The 25,216-nt window shown below is 38.4% G+C and overlaps 1 long non-coding RNA gene and 1 pseudogene across 1 annotated transcript in view; one reads left to right on the forward strand and one right to left on the reverse strand.

The window, feature by feature from the left end:
- Positions 1-25,216, reverse strand: part of LOC125965402 (uncharacterized) — a 159,114-nt gene that overhangs the window by 105,709 nt on the left and 28,189 nt on the right. The window lies entirely within an intron of this gene.
- LOC101270434 (liprin-alpha-2-like) lies at positions 4,176-12,250 on the forward strand (annotated as a pseudogene).

Here is a 25,216-nt window from a genome sequence, read left to right on the forward strand (position 1 = left end):
TCACTGCTGTGGCCTCTACCGTTGTGGAGCACAGGCTCCGGACGGGCAGGCTCAGCGGCCATGGCTCACAGGCCCAGCCGCTCCACGGCATGTGGGATCTTCCCGGACCGGGGCACAAACCCGTGTCCCCTGCATCGGCAGGCAGACTCTCAACCACTGTGCCACCAGGGAAGCCCACCAATGGCATTTCTTACAGAACTAGAACAAAAAATCTTAAAATTTGTATAGAGACACAGAAGACCCCGAATAGCCCATGCGGTCTTGAGGAAAAAAAACGGAACTGGAGGAATCAGATTCCCTGACTTCAGACAATACTACAAAGTGACAGTAATCAAGGCAATATGGTACTGGCACAAAAACAGAAATATAGATCAATGGAATGGGATAGAAAGCCCAGAGATAAACCCACGCACCTATGGTCAACTAGTATATGACAAAGGAGGCAAGGATATACAGTGGAGAAAAGACAGTCTCTTCAATAAGTGGTGCTGGGAGAACTGGACAGCTACATGTAAAAGAACGAAATTAGAACATTCCCTAACACCACACACAAAAATAAACTCGAAATGGATTAAAGACCTAAATGTAAGACTGGACAGTATAAAACTTAGAGGAAAACCTAGGTAGAACAATTTTTGACATAAATCACAGCAAGATTTTTTTTGATCCACCTCCTAGAGTAATGGAAATAAAAACAAAAATAAACAAATGGGACCTAAAGAAACTTAAAAGCTTTTGCACAGCAAAGGAAACCATAAACAAGAAAAGACAACCCTCAGAATGGGAGAAAATATTTGCAAATGAATCAATGGACAAAGGATTAATCTCCAAAATATATAAACAGCTCATGCAGCTCAATATTAAAAACACAAAAAACCCAATCCAAAAATGGGCAGAAGACCTAAATAGACATGTCTCTAAAGAAGACATACAGATGCCCAAGAAGCACATGAAAAGCTGCTCAACATCACTAATTATTAGAGAAATGCAAATCAAAACTACAATGAGGTATAACCTCACACCAGTTAGAATGGGTATCATCAGAAAACCTACAAACAACAAATGCTGGAGAGGGTGTGGGGAAAAGGGAACCCTCTTGCACTGTTTGTTTGTGGGAATGTAAATTGATACAACCACTATGGAGAGCAGTATGCAGGTTCATTAAAAGACTAAAAATAGAATTACCATATGACCCAGCAATCCCACTACTGGGCATATACCCTGAGAAAACCATAATTCAAAAAGACACATGCACCCCAATGTTCACTGCAGTACTATTTACAATAGCCAGGACATGGAAGCAACCTAAATGCCCATCGACAGACAAATGGATAAAGAAGTTGTGGTACATATATACAATGGAATATTACTCAGCCATAAAAAGGAACGAAACTGGGTCATTTGTAGAGTCGTGGATGGATCTAGATACTGTCATACGGAGTGAAGTAAGTCAGAAAGAGAAAAACAAAAATCGTATATTAACGCATATATGTGGAACCTAGAAAAATGGTACAGATGAACCAGTTTGCAGGGCAGAAATTGAGACACAGATGTAGAGAACAATTGTATGGACACCAAGGGGGGAAAGCTGGGTGGGGGGGTGGTGGTGTGATGAATTGGAAGATTGGGATTGACATATATATATACTAATATGTATGAAATGGTTAACTAATAAGAACCTGCTGTATAAAAAATATATATATAATAAAATTCAAAACAAAAATACATGTACCATGTCTATATTAGCTTGCATTTGGATAGGTATGTATGTTTTTAAACTCTTTCACAGGTGTCATATTAAAATTCATATATATGTGTATACATACATGTTTGTAAAAAATCAAAAAGTTAAATAGTTCAGTCAAAATTATTTAGACTTTTTTTTTGAGGATGGTGGTTTAAAATGTTTAATTTTGTAACCCAAGGGGGCAGTGGAATTTATCAGACTAGGATAAAGAAAAATATTAAACTAATCCATTGGTTACTTTATAAAGTCAAACCAAACTAATATAAAAGTAAAATTTTTAAAATTTTATAAAATATTTCATTTTGAGTGTATCATACAGAGTAAAAGTGTATAACTGTATAAAATAACAAAAATAAAAGGAACAAACCTTGCTTATCAGCCAGCTTAAAAAACAGAACGTTACTAATATTTTTGGACGCTACTGTGTACCCCTCCATGATAGCAACACCACTCTCTCCTTCCCAGATGCAATCACTATACTAAGTTTTGTGATAATCTCCCTGTACCTTTTCTTCATATTTTAATCGCATGTGTGTCCCTGAACAATATATTGTTTATCTATGCCTAGTTTTGAACTTCATATGAATGGAACTGTACTTCTGTATTCTGCAATTTGCTTTTTGAGCTCAAATTTTCTTCTGAAATTCATTTATGTTGGTGCCTATAGCTGTAATTCATTTTTACTACAGCACAGTATTTCATTATGTGATTATACTACAATTTATCCATTCTAATTTCAATGGACAATTGAGCTGTTTCTAGTGTTTGTTGCTGTTATGAGCAATGCTACTATAAACATTTTTCATCATGTTTCTTGGTGCACATGTGCAAAGATTTGGATTAGAATTGCTGGGGCAAGGGGTTTATGCACATGGAAGTTGAATGGTAGGTAAATTATTCCCCAAGATCATTGTCCCAATTTGTGTTCTTAGCTGCTCCAATAAATTCTACTGTTCTATGTTCCTCTCTTCACTTGGTTTTGTCAGACTTTAATTTTTTTCTAGTCTGGCAGCTGTGAAATGGTGTATTATTATTTAAATGTTCACTGATTGTAATGAGATAGAGAATCTTTTGATATTTATTGGCTATTCGTGTCACCCAATAAATAAATAAACGATTGTTTATATTCTTCTATTGACACACGAGGTTTTTATATATTGTGGACACTAGTCCTTTTCATATTTTTTGTTATGTGTATCACAAATATATTTTCTCAGTTTGTGGTTTGTCTTTTATACCCTTCACAGGGTCTTTTTTTTTAATTGAAGTATAGTTGATTTACAATGTTGTGTCAGTATCTGCTGCACAGCAAAGTAATTCAGTTATACATATATACACATTATTTTTCTATTCTTTTCCATTGTGGGTTATCACAGGATATTGAATATAGTTCCCTGTGCTGTACAGTAGAACCCTGTTGTTTATCTATTCTACATATAATAGTTTGCATCTGCTAATCCCAAACTCCCAATCCATTCCTTCCCCAATCCCCTCCCGCTTTGGCAACCACAGGTCTTTACAAGGGTCTTTTAACGCATGGTTCTGAATTGTGATGAAGCTGAATTTCTTAATACTTGGCATAGTTTACATAATTTTTGTTTTAAAATCCCTAAGGATATAGAGGTTTTTCTCTTTTATTTTCTTCTAGAATTTCTAATGTTTTGCCTTTTGTACTTACAGCTTGATACGTTAGAAACTGATTTTTTGTGTAAGGTATGAGGTAAGGATCAGTTTACAGTTTTGTCCTTATAGATGAGTAATTATTTTAGAACCATTTATTGAATAATCTGTCCTTTTCCACTAATCCTGAATTTAGTTGTGCCTTATGTCAAGTTTTCTATGTGCAGAGACCATTTTCTTATTTTTCCATTCTATTCCATTGCTCTATCTCTGCACCAGTTACAGTTTTAATTATTATGAATTTTTCTGGCAGGAAAATTCTCTCTACTTGATTCTTTAGGACTGTCTTGGCTCTTTGCTCTTCCATCTAAATTTTTAAATCTTTTTAAAAAATCTGTAATTCCAGTAAATATGAATAACTTGAGTAAGCACATATCTTTACAATATTAACTCTTCAATAGATGAACATAACATGTATCTCTCTTTATTTAGAACTTTTTAAATGTCTTTTGATTCAGTTTTATTATTTTCCCTGTAGAAAGCTTGTTTATTGTTTGATATATGTATTCCTAAATACCATCTATTTTCAGTTGCTATGTAAATAGTAACTTTAAAAAAACCTGAATTGGGGCTCCCCTGGTGGCGCAGTGGTTGAGAGTCTGCCTGCCGATGCAGGGGACATGGGTTCGTGCCCTGGTCCGGGAGGATCCCACATGCCGTGGAGCGGCTGGGCCCATGAGCCATGGCCGCTGAGCCTGCGCGTCTGGAGCCTGTGCTCCACGACAGAAGAGGCCACAAAGGTGAGAGGCCCACGTACCGCAAACAAACAAACAAAAAACCAAAAAAATGTGAATTTTCTGTTTGTTGCTGGTATATAGAAATGCAGCTGTTTTTTGTGTATTAATCTTATGTATTGCCACCTTGACAGGTTTCCATAATAATTTCAGTAATTTGTATATCCCCCTTTGTGTTGTCTGTGTAGATGATCATATCATCTATAGATGACATTTTTCCCCTTCCATTACTTTTCTACCATTTTCTCCTTGTCACATTATTTTAAGACCTCCAGTACAATGTTGAATACCCATGATGATAGTGAGTATGTTTATACTGTTCCTTAAGGAGAACACTTGTAGCATATCACTATTGAATACATCTTGTGTTTTTATATACACTGACAGATTTGTTCTTTGAACTGGCCTATATCTTTTCTTTTACTAATTGTGGTTTTGGTATTAAGTTATAACTTTTAGAAGAAATATTCCACTCTGGTTTTTGTTATAGGCCCTAAAGAGTTTGTGAAAAATTCTTCTTTTCCTTGAAAGAAGTAGAATTGTCCTATAAAACCATCTGAGCCTGGTGTTTGATTTGTGGGAGAAAAATGACTACAAGTCTAATTTCTTCAATGGCCATAGACTAGAGTTTCTACTTATTGAGACTGTTTTAATAATTTGACCATTTCACGTATTTCAAAAGTTTTTGGCATACAGTTGTTCATAATATCCTCTGCTTGATTTCTGCAGTGTTTGTATGTCTTCCTTTTCCTTTTCCCAAATTATTTACCTATGCCTTTTTCTTTTTCAGTTTTGTCAATTTTCTTATTCTTTTTGAAGAACTATATTTTGGCTTTGCTCATTCTGTCTATTGAATCTTTATTTTCTATTTAACTTATTTTTATCTTTATTAATTAGACCTGCCTAATTTCTTTAGAGTTATTCTGTTTTTCTAACTTCTTAAAGTTGTATATTTAGCTCATTTATTTTCAGAATTTCTTCTTCTCTACCACAAGTACCCAGGACTATGCTCAAAAGTAACAGTTCTCACACATGAAAAGATGCTCAACATCGCTAATTATAATATTAGAGAAATGCAAATCAGAACTACAATGAGGTATCACCTCACACCAGTCAGAATGGCCATTATCAAAATGTCTACAAACAATAAATGCTGGAGAGGGTGTGGAGAAAAGGGAACCCTCTTACACTGTTGGTGGGAATGTAAATTGGTACAACCACTATGGAAAACAGTATGGAGGTTCCCTAAAAAGCTAAAAATAGAACTAGCATATGATCCAGCAATCCCACTCCAGGCGTTTATCTGGAAAAAAATTAAAAAAGATACAGAGTGTTCATTGCAACATTACTTGCAATAGCTAAGACATGGAAGCAACCTAAATATCCATCAACAGATGAATAGATAAAGAAGATAGGGTACATATATACAATGGAATATTACTCAGCCATAAAAAAGAATGGAATAGACTGGAGCCTAGAGGCTCTTTGGTGGGGCTAATGGCAGACTCCAGGAAGGCTCACGCCAAGGGGTACTTCCCAGAACTTCTGCTGCCAGTGTCCTTGTCCCCGCAGTGAGCCACAGCCACCCCCTGCCTCTGCAGGAGACCCTCCAACACCAGCAGGATATTGAATCCCTGACAGGAGGGCTGACTGGTTCTAAGGGGGTTGAACCACCGGAATTTGCTGCACTCACAAAAGAATTAAATGCCAGCAGGGAACAACTTCTAAAAAAGGAAGAAGAAATTTCTGAACTTAAAGCTGAAAGAAACAATACAAGACTGTTACTGAAGCATTTGGAGTACCTTGTGTCACGATATGAAAGGTCACTAAGAATGACGGTGGTGAAGTGACAAGCCCTGTCCCCCTCTGGAATGTCCAGCGAAGTTGAGGTTCTCAGGTCACTGAAATCTTTATTTGAGCACCTCAAGGCCTTGGATGAAAGGTAAGGGAGTGACTGAGGGTTTCTTTAGAAAGAGTCTCTGCACTGGAAGAAGAACTAGCTGCTGCTAATCAAGAGATTGCTGCTTTGCATGAACAAAATGTTCATATACAAAGAAAAATGGCATCAAGTGAGGGATCCACAGAGTCAGAACATCTTGAAGGGATGGAACCTGGCCAGAAAGTCCATGAAAAGCGTTTGTCCAATGGCTCTATAGACTCAACTGATGAAACAAGTCTTGTAGTTGAACTACAAGAATTGCTTGAAAAACAAAACTATGAAATGGCCCAAATGAAAGAATGTTTAGCAGCCCTTTCTTCTCAAGCGGGAGAGGTGGAACAGGAAGTAGAGACAGCAAGAAAGGGTCTCATTAAAACAGAAGAAATGGAACACTAAGTATCAAAGGGACATTAGGGAGGCCATGGCACAGAAGGAAGATATGGAAGAAAGAATCATGACCCTTGAGAAGCGTTACCTCAGTGCTCAGAGAGAATCTACCTCCATACAGGACATGAATGACAAACTAGAAAATGAGTTAGCAAATAAAGAGGCCATCCTATGGCAGATGGAAGAGAAGAACAGACAGTTACAAGAGTGTCTTGAGTTGGCTGAGCAAAAGTTACAGCAAACTATGGGAAAAGCTGAGAGCTTACCTGAAGTAGAGGCTGAACTGGCTCAGAGAATTGCAGCCCTAACAAAGGCTGAAGAAAGACATGGAAACATTGAAGAATTTATGAGGCATCTAGAAGGTCAAACTGAAGAGAAAAATCAAGAACTTCAAAGAGCTAGGCAAAGAGAGAAAAGGAATGAGGAGCACAACAACAGATTGTCCCATACTGTGGATAGGCTTCTGACTGAATCCAACAAACGCTTACAGCTACACTTAAAGGAACGAATGGCTGCTCTAGAAGAGAGGAATGTTTTAATTCAAGAATCAGAAACTTTCAGAAAGAATCTGGAAGAATCTTTACATGATAAGGAAAGATTAGCAGAAGAAATTGAAAAGCTGAGATCTGAACTTGACCAGATGAAAATGAGAACTGACTCTTTAACTGAACCCACAATATCAAGAACTCATCTAGACACCTCAGCTGAGCTGCGGTATTCTGTTGGATCCCTAGTGGACAGCCAGTCTGATTACAGAACAACCAAAGTAATAAGAAGACCAAGGAGAGGTCACATGGGTGTGCGGAGAGATGAGCCAAAGGTGAAATCTCTTGGGGACCATGAATGGAATAGAACTCAACAAATTGCAGTGCTAAGCAGCCACCCTTTTGAAAGTGACATAGAAATGTCTGACATTGATGATGATGAAAGAGAAACGATTTTTAGCTCAATGGATCTTCACTCTCCAAGTGGTCATTCTGATGCCCAGACCCTAGCCATGACGCTTCAGGAACAGCTGGATGCTATCAACAAAGAAATCAGACTAATTCAGGAAGAAAAACAATGTAGAGTTACATGCTGAAGAAATTGAGAATAGAGTGGCTAGTGTGAGTCTGGAAGGCCTGAATTTAGCGAGGGTCCTTCCAGGTACCTCCATCACTGCCTTGATTACAGCTTCTTCACTGGCCAGTTCATCTCCCCCCAGTGGACACTCAACACCAAAGCTCACCCCTCGAAGTCCTGCCAGGGAAATGGATCGGATGGGAGTCACGACACTGCCAAGTGATCTAAGGAAACATCGGAGAAAGATTGCAGTGGTAGAAGAAGATGGTCGGGAGGATAAATCAACAATTAAATGTGAAACTTCTCCTCCCCCTCCCCCTAGAGCCAACAGGATGACTCACACCCTCCCTTCTTCCTACCGCAATGATGCCCTAAGTAGTTTAACTGCCTCCCTCAAGCCTGAAAGCCTTGGGCTTGGCAGTGCCAACAGCCACCAAGACTCTCTTCACAAAGCCCCCAAGAAGAAAGGAATCAAGTCTTCAATAGGACGTTTGTTTTGGTAAAAAAAGAAAAACCTCGACTTGGGCAGCTCCGAGGCTTTATGGAGACTGAAGCTGCAGCTCCGGAGTCCCTGGGGATAGGCAAACTTGGAATTCAAACTGAGGATAGAAGACTGAGGAAAAAGCATGAACCTCTAGAAGAAGCTTGGAGAAAGGGATTACCTTTTGCCCAGTGGAATGGGCCCACTGTAGTCGCGTGGTTAGAGCTCTGGTTGGGAATGCCTGCTTGGTAAGTGGCAGCCTGCGGAGCCAATATGAAGAGCGGTGCCACTATGTCTGCTTTATCAGACACTGAGATCTAGAGAGAAACTGCAATCAGCAATCCTCTGCATCGCTTAAAGCTCCAATTAGCAGTCCAGGAGATGGTTTCCCTAACCAGTCCTTCAGCTCCTCTGACATCCGAAACTGTGAGTCCATTTGTGCGCCTTCCCTCTCCCAGTGCTGGGTGAACAGCAGCATCTCCAAGTCCACAGAGCAAATCTGTGGCAGCATGAATTATTCTGAGGAGATTTAGCTTGCTCTTCATTAACCTTGCTGCTACTCTTAATAGGTTTTCAACTGAGCAGCTGTGATTCCTACCAGACTTGAAGCCTGCAACCAAGATAGACTTTTGAGCTAGCCTCTAAAAGTTTAGATTTTTCTCCCAAGCAACAAGACCAAGAGTTTACTCTTTTTCAGAATTTTTCTTTTTAATTTAATCTAACATCTCAGGAGATGAGCTATAGGCATTAGTACTTTTTGTACTTGTAATGCTAAACTCACTACTTCTTAAGCAGTTTTCATAATTATGAAAGTTCCTCAGTATTTAATGCTTTATAAATACCAAGTGGATTACCTTCCTTCAAAAAAAAAAAAAGAATGAAGTAATTCCATTTGCAGCAACATGGATGAAACTAGAGATTATCATACTAAGTAAATCAGACAGAGAAAGGTAAGTATCATATGATATTGCTATATGTGGAATCTAAAAAATGATACACGTGAACTTATTTACAAAACAGAAACAGACTTACAGAACTCGAAAGCAAACTTACGGTTACCAAAGGGGATAGGGAGGGGAGGAGGGATAAATAAGGAGCTTGGGATTAACATACACACACTACTATATATAAAAGAGAACAAACAAGAACCTACTGTACAGCACAGGGAACTCTACTCAATGTTCTGTAATAACCTATATGGGAAAAGAATCTGAAAAAGAATGAATATATGTATATGAATAACTGAATCACTATGCTATATCCCTGAAACTAACACAACCTTGGAAATCAACTATACTCCAATAAAATTTAAAAAATACCTGTTCTCTATTTTGTCTTGCAATACTGGAAATGACACTCTTCAAACCACATTTTTCCTTTCCTTAGGGTTGCCTGTTAGTTTCTTCCAATAGCTGATAAAGGGAGACTAGGAGACTGGAGGAAGGAGAAGGAACCTGTCCCTTCTGTGTTTGCTTCCTGTTAATGGCACCCCAGAAACGTTTCTTTACTTTGGCAGTGACATTTTTTGTTCCAGTTTTTTCTATAGTCCCATAACCAGCATCACTGTCTCTCCTTAGAGACACCAGCACCAGGTGGCCAGTGCTTCCTTCCTCAGTGGTTTGATTCGAAGATCTGCAGGGACGGGGGGCTTGCTCTGAACCCCTGAACATCAGCACCTGCTGGACAGCACCCTCTCATCAGAGATCTGGGTCCCAGCTCTGAGGAGTCTCTTTTCCAAGCTGTTAAATTCCGAAAATAGTAACCTGTTCCTTTTTTCCCACAGCTCTAGAAGTAACAGATACTGCCTGCAGTTACTATCCCTGTTGCCTCAGTTGTCCTAAAACCTCTTTACACAGTTCCTATATTAGTTTTTTCTGTTTCCCTGAATGAACCCTGACTGATATAGTCATAGACTATATGGATTAACTAATTCTTCATGAGTCAGTTTTAGTATGTTCTATCATTTTAGATTTTGAACCATTACATCTGCTTCAAAATAACTTCTGCTTGTTTTCTGCAGCCTATATATAGCACCCTTTTCACTTTCAGACTTCTAAAAGTAAGCTATAAAGTATTCTTTTAACATGAAGATGCTCTAGTTGCATCTTGGAAATTTTTATATATAGTTTTTCATTCACATTTGGTTCTAAGTATTTTAAATTTTTGTGTGGTTTCTTTTACCCACGGGTAATTAAAGCATGTGTTTAAATTCCATATGCATGAAATTTAAAAATTCCCCTTTTGGTAATAATATCTACCTTAATTTCCTTGAGTTCAGAGATTAGGATATGTATGATATAGATTTTTGAAATTAAGGAGTTGCTTTATGTCCAGTTCATAATGCATTTCAAAAAACATGTTCCATGTGTACTTGAAAATGTATTCTAATAGTGAGCTCAGAATTCTATATATATACACATTAGATCAAGCTTTTTAATTGTGTTCAAATCCTCATCCTTAGTGATTTTTTTTTTTTTTTGCCTACTTTTAAAATCAATTACTGAAATTGGTGTGATATAATCTAACTGTGCTGGTGGATTTTTCTATCCTTGTAATTTTTCCTAATTTTACTCTCTATATTTAAAGCTACGTTTTAGGTATATATAACTTCAGAATTATATATATTCTTTTCTTTGTGAATTGGGAATTGTATGTACCTGTGACCCTCTTTATTTTGAACATTGTTTTTGTCTTAAAGCCTGTTTTATTTGGTATCACTTTAGCTCTATCAACTTTGCTTTGGTTAGTATTTGCCTAGTGCGTATTTTCCCATCTTTTCACTCACTACCTTTCGGTGTCCTTATTATGAATTTTTTAATGTATACTGGTAAATAATATATAGTTAATTTAAAAATAATCTAAAGATCTCGGCTTTTAACTGGAATCCTAGTCAAATTACATAGATTGTGAGGACTGATATATTTGTATTCATTTGTATTTTCTTATTTTGCAGTATTTTTTCCACTTCTATGTTTCTCTTTTTCCCTTGCCTCCTTGTATGTTGGATGATTATTTTCCCTCATCAATTTTTTTCTTCCTCTAGTTTAGAAAGCATGTTTTAGTTGTTTTTAAAATTCTCTCTCTCACACACCGACACACACAATATTAGTGTATGATTTCTGTGTGAATTTGTGACATAAAACATTTAAATGATATGAACCATTTGAAATGTTAAAATATTCTGGTCAGTGTTTTATGTTCGATAAATATAAATGTTTAATGTAATAAAATAACATTTTAGGCTTGAATAAATTCATATTATAGCATGAAAGTTCCAATATTTCTCTAAAGAAAATCCAGAAAGAGAGAATAACAGTGAGTCAAAAATTGCTTTTACAAACCTGACAGCTATTTCTCATCACGTTTGCATTAGTTCTTACATGTCCTAATAAAGGATATTAAGATAATTTGCCATTTTTAAGTCTCATTTAACCTTTTTTTTTGCAATATACTCTACTGAATAAGTTTTTTATACTTAATTCGTTGGATGGGTATCTCTAAAGAAGGTTTTGTTATCTGAATTATTTTCATCTTGTTTAATAATGTAATTAGAGTGGTCCCTAAAGACTGAGTTAGGAAAACCTTCAAAGCCAAACCCCTGGCACTTAAGAGAAAAGAAGTGTCAACAGGACTCATGTATGAACTGACAACAGGGCAAACTTCAGCTGCAGCACTGTGGAAAATAAAACTATATAATTGAAGAAAATTTCTGTTCTGTCATATGTCTTACATTTTTGAACTTGTCAAGAAAAGTTATTTTAAAGATAGAAAGGCTATATATACACCCATAGTTTTTCAAAACAAAATGAATTTGACTAGTACACTTAGGGAGAGGGCTGTGACGAGGGTTATGTCTGAGGGAAAAAATTGAAAATCAGAATGTGTACCCATTTCTCCCCAGTGTAGACACACTCTCAACAAGAGATTGAACAAGCTTTCTTCACAACTTCTTAGGGATTTACTTCTTCATGCACATCCCCTTATAACCATGGATTTCCTTCACTTTTCAAGTCTAGGATAAAACTTTAACATTTCCTACCTAACGACAAACACTTAATTCAAGTGAGTGAAGCTTGGGTAACTGATAAGGTACATAACAAACCCTGACTTTCCCAATACTCTAGCCATACATGATGCTTTTTGGTGACCGTCTTATGAAAACAACGTAAAGCAACAGTATTTGTCTTGTGATCATTCTAGTACACTTAGCTGATTCTAAAAATTCAAAATGGGATACATACCTGGACACACAGACAGACACACACACACACACCATCACAGCCCTGCTTGTAGCTTCATCATGGATATCAAAATCTGCAAATATGTTTTGTTTGGCTAATAAGAAGTAGGAGAAATAACTCCTCCATCCTTTGGACACATAGTTCATACTTGATCCAGGCAGCCAATTAATTATGAAGGAGTTTATTTTATAAGTAGGATGTATGAGGACAAGGAAGAAAATCTTACTTTATACCTACAGAAAAATAAAGCTTCAAGGACATATGCAGCAATAACCAGAAGGGGGAGGGGCACAGCTGTTTGTGGGAAAGCAGGACAGATTTATGTCAACTCACAATCTCCAGGCATAAACCCTCCTACCATGATCATATTGTAAGACACCAGTGCACGTTTTTACTACATTTTTTTTTCGTTTTTACTACATTAAGAGATGTTTTTCCTAAAAGATGTTTTTACTACATTAAAAGATGTTTTACCTAAAAACAAACAAAAAAATAACACTGAATTTCTAAAATGCACATTTCCAGACACTTCAACTAACAACGGCTTAGTAACACCTTGTACTAAACTAATAGAAATTCTAGTCACTTTAAACTCTGATTTTTCTGATTTATTTTGCCGAGGTTTATCATAAAAAATATTTGAATAGTTAGATATTTTAACTACCTATGTATATATAGCATTAATCCTTAGTTTTGAAAAATAAAAATGGTTTTATTTATGGCTCTGCATACTTAAACCTTTGTATCTCATGTTTTCTGTTCACTCTGAATCCCTAGATTCACATGAAAGGCATCTAAAAACTATCCATGGTATTGAATTTACATGCTCAAGGTATTTTCACTTGGATTCTTTCTTTTAAAACTTTGCCTGCATTTTGCTGGTATCAACAGGAAGCTTTAGGATAAACCCACTCAACTGGGATTGTACACACACTAAAAAAAAAAAATCACTAAAGTTTAACTTTTTTTGAGGTGTGTTGTCCATGGTTTGGGCTGTATATCTCTCCTAAATATTAAACATCTACCTACTGATGTGTGACATGCAAGGAGAAGATGGGGTGCAACATCCTTTGAACAAAGAAGCTATATGGGGCATTATTTTAGGCAACTGCTTTACGGCCCTATAAAGGGCATAAACATACCTCCTAACATTCACTAAACAATTAGGGCCTCTTTTTTCCCTCTCATGAAAAACAATTGTGGGTTTAGCAATTGTGGCTATCCTCTGTTTGGACAGTCACACACAAAAATATTTGGCATCTTTCTCAGAGGAAAGTGCTTGCATGATGCGACAAAGGGGCATGTAATGCTGGTAAAATTCCTGGGAGACTTACTCCTATCTAAGAATTATGTTGTCTGTCGGTGTACAGTGGCATAACTTCCAGTGAACCTAGCTGAATGAGATATTATGGTGGACTGTTCTCATGGCCCTGCATTTCCACCCTAGGGATTATTACGGTGCCCCTTCCTTCCTCTTGTTCCCAACCTCCAAGTCCAGAGCTGCTCATGTATTTCAAAGAAAGAAAACCTTCCAACGAGAGCGAAATCCAAATGGGGATTCCTAAAAAGTTCGTCAGTGTTATTTTGAACAGAGAATAAAAAGGTAGTAGAAAAGCCCTTTGCTCTTTGTCTCTCAGTTTCTAGAACTTTGTGCCTTACTCTTTTCAAAGGAACCAAATTCCAACCAGGATTTGGCAAATGCCTTAAGCAGGCGTGTCTACTTCCCCCAGTGAATGCTCAATTCCTTGAAGTACCTAATTCACTTTTCTATCTGCCTGGAGCTGAGTCTTGGTCAGGAAGCACTGGCAGGAGGGCTGATGGGTAAAATCAGTTTGTACTTTACTCATCTACACAGTGAAAACCTCTATTTGTGGCATCATCTTGAATCCAAAGAGCAAGGCAGAAGGACTTGTCTACCCTAAGAGGGTGAAAAAAGACCAATTCTCATAGAGAGTCACGGAGAAATACATAGGGGTATTTATTAATTTCAAGGTGACTGGCTTAAGTCCTTTGTTGGTTTTAAAACAGCCAAATGCTTCTGAGATTCCATATTTCAAATGAGTGTCAGAACCCTGCCAGCAGGTTTCAAAGACTGCTGATTTATTTAACTTTTTAGTCTTGGAGAAAACAAGAATAAAATCCAGCAGGAGCCTTTTGCTGCAAGTTGTATTGTAAAGCACTAACTTGACAACAAAGAATAGTTCTCTAACCTGCCTCACCTTAGTATTGGAAGTATGGAGGAATTTACTCATACAATCATCTTGAAATAATCAATAGATGTAAAAGATGCATCCTGGGCTTCCCTTGGTGGCGCAGTGGTTGAGAGTCCGCCTGCCGATTCAGGGCACACGGGTTCGTGCCCCGGTCCGGGAAGATCCCGCATGCCGCGGAGCGGCTGGGCCCGTGAGCCATGGCCAATGAGCCTGCGCGTCCGGAGCCTGTGCTCCGCAACGGGAGAGGCCACAACAATGAGAGGCCCGTGTACCGCAAAAAAAAAAAAAAAAAAAAAAGAAAAAAAAGATATATCCTAACAAAGGGAAAGAGCCCAGCTGTTATTCAAATTCTGATAATCATGCAGCTTCCAAAGGCAGGAGGTAAATATCCTCCCTGCTCACTTTGGACAAATACACAATTTTGCCAATAGATTTCACCTAATTGTATCTTTTCATTTCAATGGGAACCAGGGGTTATTAGAACTAATATTTCTTCACCCACACAGTATCTAAAAGACGGCAAATAACTAGAAAAGAGCTAAATAGAGAGATGGCAAGGAAAAAATGTCTGTGGGGAAATATCAGCCTTTGCTGGTGTCTGCTATCACTAAAATAGACCTATAATTATGACACTCAAACAATGGAGCACAACCTTCAATGGCACACTTGTCAGAGAGGAAAATGCATTAAGTGGATGGTGGGAGAGGGCTACCAACATTTTACCTGATTTTAATTTGTTCTGAAATTTTGGCCCACTCCCTGAACTTGTGTCTTACTTCTAAATTGCAGATGATTGGGTTTGCCCAGTCGAGCTGTCAAATCCAAACTTTAATCTGGTTGCACCACTTAGTGGTCTGCCACTGAGTCTTCGTTGAGACTTGGAATAAAGTTCACAGTAAGGTGTCAAGCTTCCCACACTCCCAGAATTCTGCACGTCGTCACTCACCCTCACACCCGCTTCCACTAGAGAAGTGGGTGAAGCCATATCCAAGGAGAGCCTCCTGGTCTAGTGCCTGAACCACCCACCGGGCAGGACAGATGCTTCCCCTTAGGATCGTCTGCTCCCTGTTGGGGACACCCAGTGTTTTGCCTTAACCATCCATAACCTCCAGACTAGTTATCTAGTTTCTAGATTTTGCTGTTTTGGGTCCAGTCCTGAATTCACCTTTCCCACAAAACATCCTCTACCTACATGATGCCTTCAAAAGCATTTCCGGAACATATTTGTCACCCCCAGGGCACTTTTTACTTACTTCCTCACATCAGAGACCTACACACGTCTTAGCTTTAAACCTACTGAAGACAGGTCTTTGGTTTCTTAAAGTTCCTATATCCTTACTACCTAGATTTCTTAAACATAAAACAACAAAATCAATGTGGGAAAATATCCATGGATTTCACGTTAGAGAATATTTTTCAAGGTAATTTAGATTTCCTTTAAAATGCACTGTGAACACTGACTTTAATGAGGTCCTCTGTTCAGTACTTTTATAAAAAGGATAATTATCCTCTAATAGTTTCCTTGGTAAATTCAGATTTTTTAATACAAAATTTCAAGGCAAACTCATGGAGGATTTGGAACCCTCTGGAAGGCATCCGAATGCTATAATAATAATTCATGCTACAGCAAAAAGTTTGCCAAAGAAGTAATGCCTTTCCACGTGTTAGTCTTCTGTTTTGAAATAGAAATCACAATGTTTTACAACTTCTAAGTATATCTAAGCCATGCAGTTTGTTCTATATTTCAATTTTTTTTTTTTTTTGCGGTACGTGGGCCTCTCACTGTTGTGGCCTCTCCCGTTGCGGAGCACAGGCTCTGGACGCGCAGGCTCAGCGACCATGGCTCACGGGCCCAGCCGCTCCGCGGCACGTGGGATCCTCCCAGACCGGGGCACGAACCCGTGTCCCCTGCATCAGCAGGCAGACTCTCAACCACTGCACCACCAGGGAAGCCCTGTTCTATATTTCAATTTTAAAGACGATACTGATTCAAGAGTTCTAGATCTTTTTCTCCAAATCTGTGTTCAAATTCTCCAGTTTAAAATGACCTAAACATTCCTCTAAAGTCTAGAGCAGCGTTTCTCAACTTTGGCACTACTAACATTTGGACTAGATAATTGTTTTACTGGGGTCTCTCCTGTGCATTGTAGGATGTTTAGCAGCACTTGTGGCCTCTGCACACTAGAAGCCAATAGCACTCTTCCCTAACCTCCACGGGGACAACAGAAAATGCCTCCACCCATTGACTAATGTCCCTGGGGAGAAAATTCCATTTCCCTGTGATCCCCAGACCAGCAACGATGACATCATCTGCGAGCTTACTAAAAATGCAAATTTTAAGCCCACCCCCCCTGACTTGCTGAAGCAGAATTTCTGGGGTTGTACACAGGAAATGGTCATTTAACAAGCTCTCCAGATGATTGTGATGTGCAATAAAGTTTGAGATACACAGAGGCCAAGGCCCAACTAAGTAGGATAGGGCCTGGCATTTGTACTCTAATAAAGTTCTTCCAATGAATCTGATACTGGTCAGAATTTGAGAGTCACTAGTGCAGAGGTTCCTGAACTTGTCTGTGTATTAGAATCACCTGGGGCAGCGTGGGGTGGGGGGCAGAGATCTTTTAGAAATCCCAAAGCCCAAGTCATATTCCAGACCAATTACATTACAACCTCGGGGGTGGGGAGGGTGGGACCCAGGCATCAGTATATTTGAAGCTCAAGTATTGGTTGTGTATTATTAGACTCAACTGGGGGAGCTTTTGAAAACACTTGTGACTAACCCCACCTTCCATCAATTAAATCAGAACTCTTAAGGCAGGCTTCAAGCATCAGATGTTTTTTTTCTCCAAAATGCAATGTCCCAGATGATTCCCATGTGCATCCAGGGTTGAGAACTACTGCTCCAGGTTTGCATAAATATTGATGGGCAGAATGGTGTAATTAGGGATGCAGACCCTGGATTCCCACTGCCCGAGTTTGAATCCCAGCTTTGCCACTTCCCGTTGGACCTTGGACATGTTACTACTAAGCCCCCATATCCTCATTTGTCAAATAGGGAAGATAATAATGGCACTTATCTAGGGGGTTGTTGTGAGAATTAAATGAAATGACCCATTTAAAGCACTCTGCATGGTATCCCTGGAACAAATTAAGTACTTTCTAAAATTCATAATAATTTTTTAAATCAAAAGCTTATGGGGAGACTACACATTAAGAAAGAGATCTCTTCAGAGATAAATATTTATAGGCAAATGTGTAATTCCTATTCCAAGCGAGACAAACCTGTTGGTGTCCAGAGTTGTGTTTCCAGCAAATGGAGCTTGGCTACAAATTCTGGAAGCTGTCAATTTCAAATAAGCTATTTTAATATTGCCGACCACCCAGGTATTCATATACAGAAGGCATGTGATGAAAACATCCTTGCTTTGCTCCTGCCTTTTATGGGTTTGCTGGAGTCTACAGAGAATCTGACCATGGCTCCTTTGAGGCTATATGATTGGCATTAGCTGCAACTTCCCCTATGTACCCCCCATTAGCCTTCTTAGAGCACACTCCCTTTAACTCCCTCTATGCTATGCCCAGCAGTCCCTGTACCTTGAGTCTCTGGAGCCTCTCCCATTTTCATGCATTTCTGGATGCACAGAAGAAGGTTGACCTTTTAGCAGAGGATCGTGATATTCACAGAAATGTCTCTCCATGGTAAATATAGCTCAGAATCAGCATATTCTAAGACATTTCTATAGACCTTGATGATTTGCATCACTGCCTGCACAGGAAGTTTTACATGTTCTAACAACGAATTGAACCTCAGAATTTTAAAATACCCACAAAAATAGATTTGTTGATGTATGGGTGCAGGTCTTAAAAATCAAGGCAATTCAAATAAAATCAAGGAACGTTCTGATAAGAAATTAAGAAGATTTTGTGTCACTTTCTAGTTCTCTTTTGGCTTGTTATTATTTTCAACAGATTGTGTATTTGCGAGAGCACTCTGAATCTAGGTATCAGCAAGGCACGGTAGAACCTGAAAGAACTACGTGTAAATCCTGATCCACAACTTATTGCTTATGTTTCCTTGGGAGAATTCATCTTAGTTTTCTCACCATTTTCCTCATAGTTATGGTGGGTGTTAAATGAGATAAACAGTAGGTAACTCAGATGTCACTCAACTCATCCCCTAGTTCCTGCAGGCAACAAGTCTATGTTTGAGACAAACAAGAGCAGGTACAGAGAAGTAGCCATCATGATGTTTCAAATTCTGGGAATTGTTTTCAACATTTAATCCATGCACTGAAGGAGAGAAAATCTTAATGATCCCAATGAATCCTCAAAGGATATAAAAATAATGACCTATATTGAGGCTTTTGTTTTATGGAAAGATTTGTCATTTTGGTCTTCTATTTACACAGAAATTAAATCAAGTCTAATTTGCTGCCACCCTTTGCTTCTGAGGAACCCCAAAGCCATCTCTAGGAGGTGATAGAATTCAAATGCCTCAAACAAGAGCAAATACCTATGGACACATTTCACCTCCAGAGTGTTCTGATCAGACGAGCTATGAGAGTCATTTACATGGTGTCATGGTGCTTCGCTAAGTGCATATTCTGTTAACTGAATGTTTAAGCAACAAAAGTCCAGCTTTTGGTGTTTATCTTTAGGAACTATTTGGTGGGCTTCATGGTTTGTATAAGCCTATGTTTACAATTGCAGATGAAACTTTTAAGAAGTAGTTCAAAGCTGGAGCCTGGGCTAAGGATAAGTGGTCAGTTGGAGACAGGAGTGTTGGTCATACAACATGAAGCAATTCTCAATAAACATGTAATCTTCAGACCAGCAGCGCCTGAGGATTTGTTAAAAAATACATATGCTTAAGTCCCATTACAGACCCACAGGAGTAGAGCCCAGCAATCTGTTTTAATAAGCTCTCTAGATCATTCTGATGTTCATTCAAGTTTTAGAGCCACTGCTCTACCGCAATTCTTCCTAAATCTTGGCGTTTATCACCAAGGATCACTTGCAGAGCTTGTAACAAAACAAAAACAGAAAAACAAAACCCAAACCAACAGACATTCTCATGCTTTCAGTGACCCACACAGATGGGGAGAGGAGGAAAAATGGGGGATAAAAGGAGGAAGAAGGAAAGAATAGAGGGAGAGGGAAGAACAGGAGGAGAAGGGGGGAGGAGGAAATGAAACAGCTTTTGCTTTTTTAAGTCAAAATAGAATACTTCTTTGATATATCTATATTTAATACCATTTTCAGAACTAGGCTTAAAGGATTTGCGTTAACAGCAAGCCTTTAAGGAGGCCTAAGGTAAAAAAAAAAAAAAGTTCCCCTTTCCCCTAATTTTTGACTGTTACTGTGATTATTTAATTTAGCCCTAGTTAACTACAGGATTTGATTAGCGTATCTCTTTCTAACACACTTGAAATATTTACCTTGGAGTCAGACCCTTTAAGGACTTGTCCTAAGCTCCAGCATCTTAGGCTTGGAATTAAAAATAAATCCTGCTAACAGTTTGGCCTCAGCATTCTGACCACTGCCTAATGTTCTCCATCTTGAACACTGGGAAACTATCTGCCTATGGAGAATAATTGAAGACAGAGCCCCTTTATGATTCTTCCTCAGCCGGAATCCTCTGCCATTTCCTCTGACTCTCCCACATCTGATCTCCTTGTGTGCCTGAATAAGAAAAACTATCACAGAAAATCCCTGCAAATGAGAGCCCCAAAAGTTTTTGTGACAAATTTTCAAATATTATAAGGGGGAAAACACTACTCCCCTCTCTTAAAGGAGAGGGGCATCACCCTTTTATAACAGTAATTCTAGCGTTGGCACCTAACTATGGAACAAAGGCCCCTTTCCAACTCCCTAGACCAGAGAAGTGGCAAACTCTGACCTGCCACTTATTTTTCTACAACCCATGAACTAAGAAATTTTTCAACATGTTTCAATCATTTAAAAATGTAATCAGAGCCCAACACATTCATTCATTTTTTTATTGCCTATGGCGGCTTTTGTTCCACAAAGTACAAAGGCAGTATTGAGTGCCACTGTAGTTCTGAGTATCCATGCTACAAAGACTATAGAGGTCATTTAACCCACAAAGCTGAGAATATTTCCTAGTGGCCCTTTTCAGAAGAAATACGTTGACCTTTGTTCTAGACCCCCTGCTATTCATCCCTGGCAGGGGTCTCCCACCTTAAGTACCTAACTTGTTTTTTATTTCATAGGCAGTTTTTACAATCCACTTTCCTTCTGAAAGAACTTATTCCCCATTATCTTGTATCTTATTATTTTATAATTTAAACAACATTTGGAATAGGGGCTTTAGTAAGGATATAAATTAGAGACTTCCAGGGTTTGACCCACCTGGGACATAGGAAGTCGAGGCTTAAGGCTTGATGAGAAGTGGAACTCATTTTTCTCCAGGGCCATTTTCTGCCCTGAAACAAGAACAATGTTTCCTCCAACAACTTTTTTTTTCTATCATGAATAAATATATGAACAGACTTCTCTATACAAAGCTACAATGGTTTTAAAAATTCCACTTTCAGCTATTTTGACTCATTTTCCACTTACACGTCATAGTAAGTTCTTAATTTTTCCCTTCAAAGAATCCAACAAGAACATTCCTTGAAACAGGTGACTGATAAATGAGTATTGACATTTGAATTACATTTAAAAATAGAAGAAGAGAGGATGAAGGGGAGAGTATGAATCAGTCTTAGAAAAACAATGGTAATTCCAAGTTCTAAAATCACATAAGAAAAAAGATCAAGAAATAACTGAAAACCAACAGCAACTACTTTTCAACATTGCAGCCAAGCAAAGTCTAAAAACAGACAGACTTTCTTAAATTCAGCTGCTACTGACCAACATTTTGGTTCCCTTGCTTTCTGAATGTAATGGAAAATCAGCAAAGAAGTACAGAGTTCACTGTCACCATTGATTTCAGGTTAGCTCTCATAAACCTCTCCACTTTTCATTGCCAATGTTATTGGCATCTTTGAGCAGTTACATGATAAAATAACTCACAAGCACGCAGAGCTGCTGGTTCTTTTGCAAACTAAATTGCTAAAGAATGCACTAGTTTTATAGACAAATCACATTTTCTTTGCACTATTTTTTGGTGTAAATGCCTTTTTTTTATGCTTGACAGAAATCCACTGCTCCCATCTCAAATTATGTCACAATCCCAATAATTAAATGCCAGAGAGAATTGCTACTCAGAATACCATTTACATGTTACTTTTAATAGTTTGCATTTCTTTAAATGTAGGCATTCAAATAGTTATTGATCTTATTTTTAGTGGCAGGGCAAATGAACGTATGTAAAAACATGGTAGGAACTTGTGCTGGGCTCCATAGTGAACAAGTAGATGAAATGTCTACATCTGTGGATTTTGGATGAATGTTTCATGGCCTGCACACCGAACAAATTTTAGCTGGAGGTAAAACAGCAAGAATGGTTAAAGGAAAATGCTACTTTCATTGTTGAAAATGACAGAACAGCCCAAATTCACTAGGTGAATAATGTGTAAGGCACTGTGCTCATTGCCTTACACGTTTTATCTTGTTTCTCTCTCTTATGACTTTTTCTAATTTTCAACACTTTTGATCCAGTGTTCTATCAAACAGCATCTCATGGCAGGTGGAAACAGGTTAAACAGGCATGAAGAGGCAGAGAGGATGTAATCTGCCCTAGTGTAGCTTTTCACTCTCACAGCACCCAGTCACCTGGGGAGAAGACATGTCTCTCACGTCTAGGTTCTCAGAGCAAAGGCTAATAGCATCACAGAAGTAGGTGCAAACATTTTTCTGGGTTCTGGGTATTTTTCCTTTCTGAGGCATGATGACATCTCATGATGAATTGGTTAATGTTGTGAAGGCATAGGGATGTCAAGTTACTGATTCTCAGAGAAGGTTGGGAAGCCAGGAGACATCACTTCCACATTTTCATGGACTGTATCAGCTCCTCCACCGTCTACACACACACACACACACACACACACACACACACACACACACACACACACACACACACACACACACACACACACACACACAGTTCCGACTTTAAAGCAATGAAAAAAGGAAAATTCCAAGTTGGGACTGTAGCAACCACTAAAATAGGAAGTGAAAGCTGGTTTTAGAATCTGATACAGTTGAGGTGGCTTCAAGTTTGTTTCTGCTGTTTAAGGCTGAGCTCCTGAGGGAAGACAAACAAAAATTCCTCTATTTACCTATTCTTAAAGAAAACAACAAAACATTAAACTCATCTTTTGGTATACCCCATAATGAGTGATATGAAGCAAAGTCTTACATTAATTTTGAACTTCTTTTTTCAATAATAGAGGCATGGAATAATCCTGATGGATATTTTAGACTAGTCTTCGTCATGTGTGCCTGTGCTGCTAGAAACTCATCAAGAGTAAGTAAATCATTACAGTCAGAAACCATGTGGAATATCCTTATATATTAGCTGCTGAGTGACATTCCTTGATTAGCCTAAAACCCAAAGGGAGGACAAGTCAACATTAAAAGTCCTCGGTTTGTCTATTATCCATAAATTTTAGGCTCAAACTGTGTTCTTTTACTATTGTCTGTTTTATTTTAAAATATTTAATATGTAGGCAATTACCCCACTACTAAAAGGTCATATATTCATGACAGGTATTTTGTTTATTTATTATTATTATTTTTGCAGTACGAGGGCCTCTCACTGTTGTGGCCTCTCCCGTTGCGGAGCACAGGCTCCAGATGCGCAGGCTCAGAGGCCGTGTCTCACGGGCCCAGCTGCTCCGCGGCATGTGGGATCTTCCCAGACCAGGGCACAAACCCGTGTCCCCTGCATCGGCAGGTGGACTCTCAACCACTGCGCCACCAGGGAAGCCCCATGACAGGTATTTTGAATAAGAGACTTAGTAAATAAAATTTATGCCTAGAGTTCCTGAGAAGTAAGTAACTGGTATGGTATCTGAAGTCAGCTGTGAACCAATACTGACTAGTCCCTTTCTTTAAAAAGCAGACATCCAATCACTGAGGAATAAAAACTGTGATTTACAGACAAACTATCTATGAAAGACCAAATACATCTACCAAATCAAGACAATTAAAAAAAAATCCAAACTGGAAAACTCTGTTCAAAGTATTTGTTTGTGAAAATGCATTTGCAGATATTATTAGTACAGCTCCCACGTGAAGATTATAGACTTCAGCATTTTGTGTTTTTTTTAAGTGTCATTAAACATGGGATAGTGCACAGCTTTAATGTACAATGTGTATTCAAGAGTGTGTGGGTTTCAAAAATGGGAAGAAGCCCTAAACAGACATTTCTCCAAAGAAGACATACAGATGGCCAACAGGCACATGAAAAGATGCTCAACATCGCTAATTACTAGAGAAATTCAAATCAAAACGACAATGAGGTATCACCTCACACCAGTCAGAATGACCATCATTAAAAAATCTACAAATAACAAAGGCTGGAGAGGGTGTGGAGAAAAGGGAACCCTCCTACACTGTTGGTGGGAATGTAAATTGGTGCAGCCACTATGGAGAACAGTATGGAGGTTCCTTAAAAAACTAAAAATAGAGCTACCATACGATCCAGCAATCCCACTCCCTGGCATATATCCAGAGGAAACTGATTCTAAAAGATACATGCACCCCAATATTCACAGTAGCACTATTTACAATAGCCAAGACATGGAAACAACCTAAATGTGTCCATCAAAAGATGAATGGATAAAGAAGATACAATGGAATATTCCTAGCCGTAAAAAAAGAATAAAATAATGCCATTTGCAGCAATATGGATGGACCTGGAAATTATCATACTAAGTGAGGTAAGTCTGACAGAGAAAGACAAATATTACGATATCACTTACATGTGGAATCTAAAAAAATGATACAAGTGAACTTATTTCAAAACAGAAACAGACTCACAGAACCCTAAAAAAACCTTATGTTTACCAAAGGGGACAGGGAGGGAGAGGGGGATAAATTAGAAGTAGGGGATTCACAGATACACAGTACTATATATAAAATAGATAACAAGGACCAACTTTATAGCACAGGGAACTATATTCAATAACTTATAATAATCTATAATGGAAAAGAATCTTAAAAAGTGTCTATATATCTGAATCACCTTGCTGTACACCAGAAACACAACATTGTAAATCAACTATACATCAAAAAAAAAAAAAAAAGTGTGGGTTTCAACGTTCCTGCACTTCATGTGGTCTGTAGTGCTTAAAGCTTTCAAAAACTGTTCATATTCTTGAATCCTCTTAGTCTGTACCACAGCATTACTGAGGAGACAAGAAGTATCACTCATCAGAGAGAAGGCCTCAGGGTAAAGGATATTATCAAGGTCACAGGACTATAAATGTTGGAGCCATTACAAGAAGTGAAGTCATACTCAATTCATTTTCCTCCCCAGCACCTCTTTTGTACAGTGAGAAGAGCACTGGAGTCATTTAAGGGTCTCTTCTAAAGCTAAGACTTTCTGATTCTGCACCTCAGTTTCCTTGTCTCTATAATGAACACTATACTACCTAAGTAGGTATATGTTAAGAGTCTTCAATGCAAAAGTGCACACCTGTGTGGCCAGAGTTCCAAGTGTGCAGTGAGGACTCCCCCAGACCTCACTGACTTCAGTTTGCATGACAGTGGATAAGGCTCAGGGGATTGGAGGGCTGCTGGGAAATTTGCAGTACTATTC

This window comes from Orcinus orca, chromosome 9, assembly GCF_937001465.1.
Source record: "Orcinus orca chromosome 9, mOrcOrc1.1, whole genome shotgun sequence".
Classification (NCBI taxonomy): Eukaryota; Metazoa; Chordata; class Mammalia; order Artiodactyla; family Delphinidae; genus Orcinus; species Orcinus orca.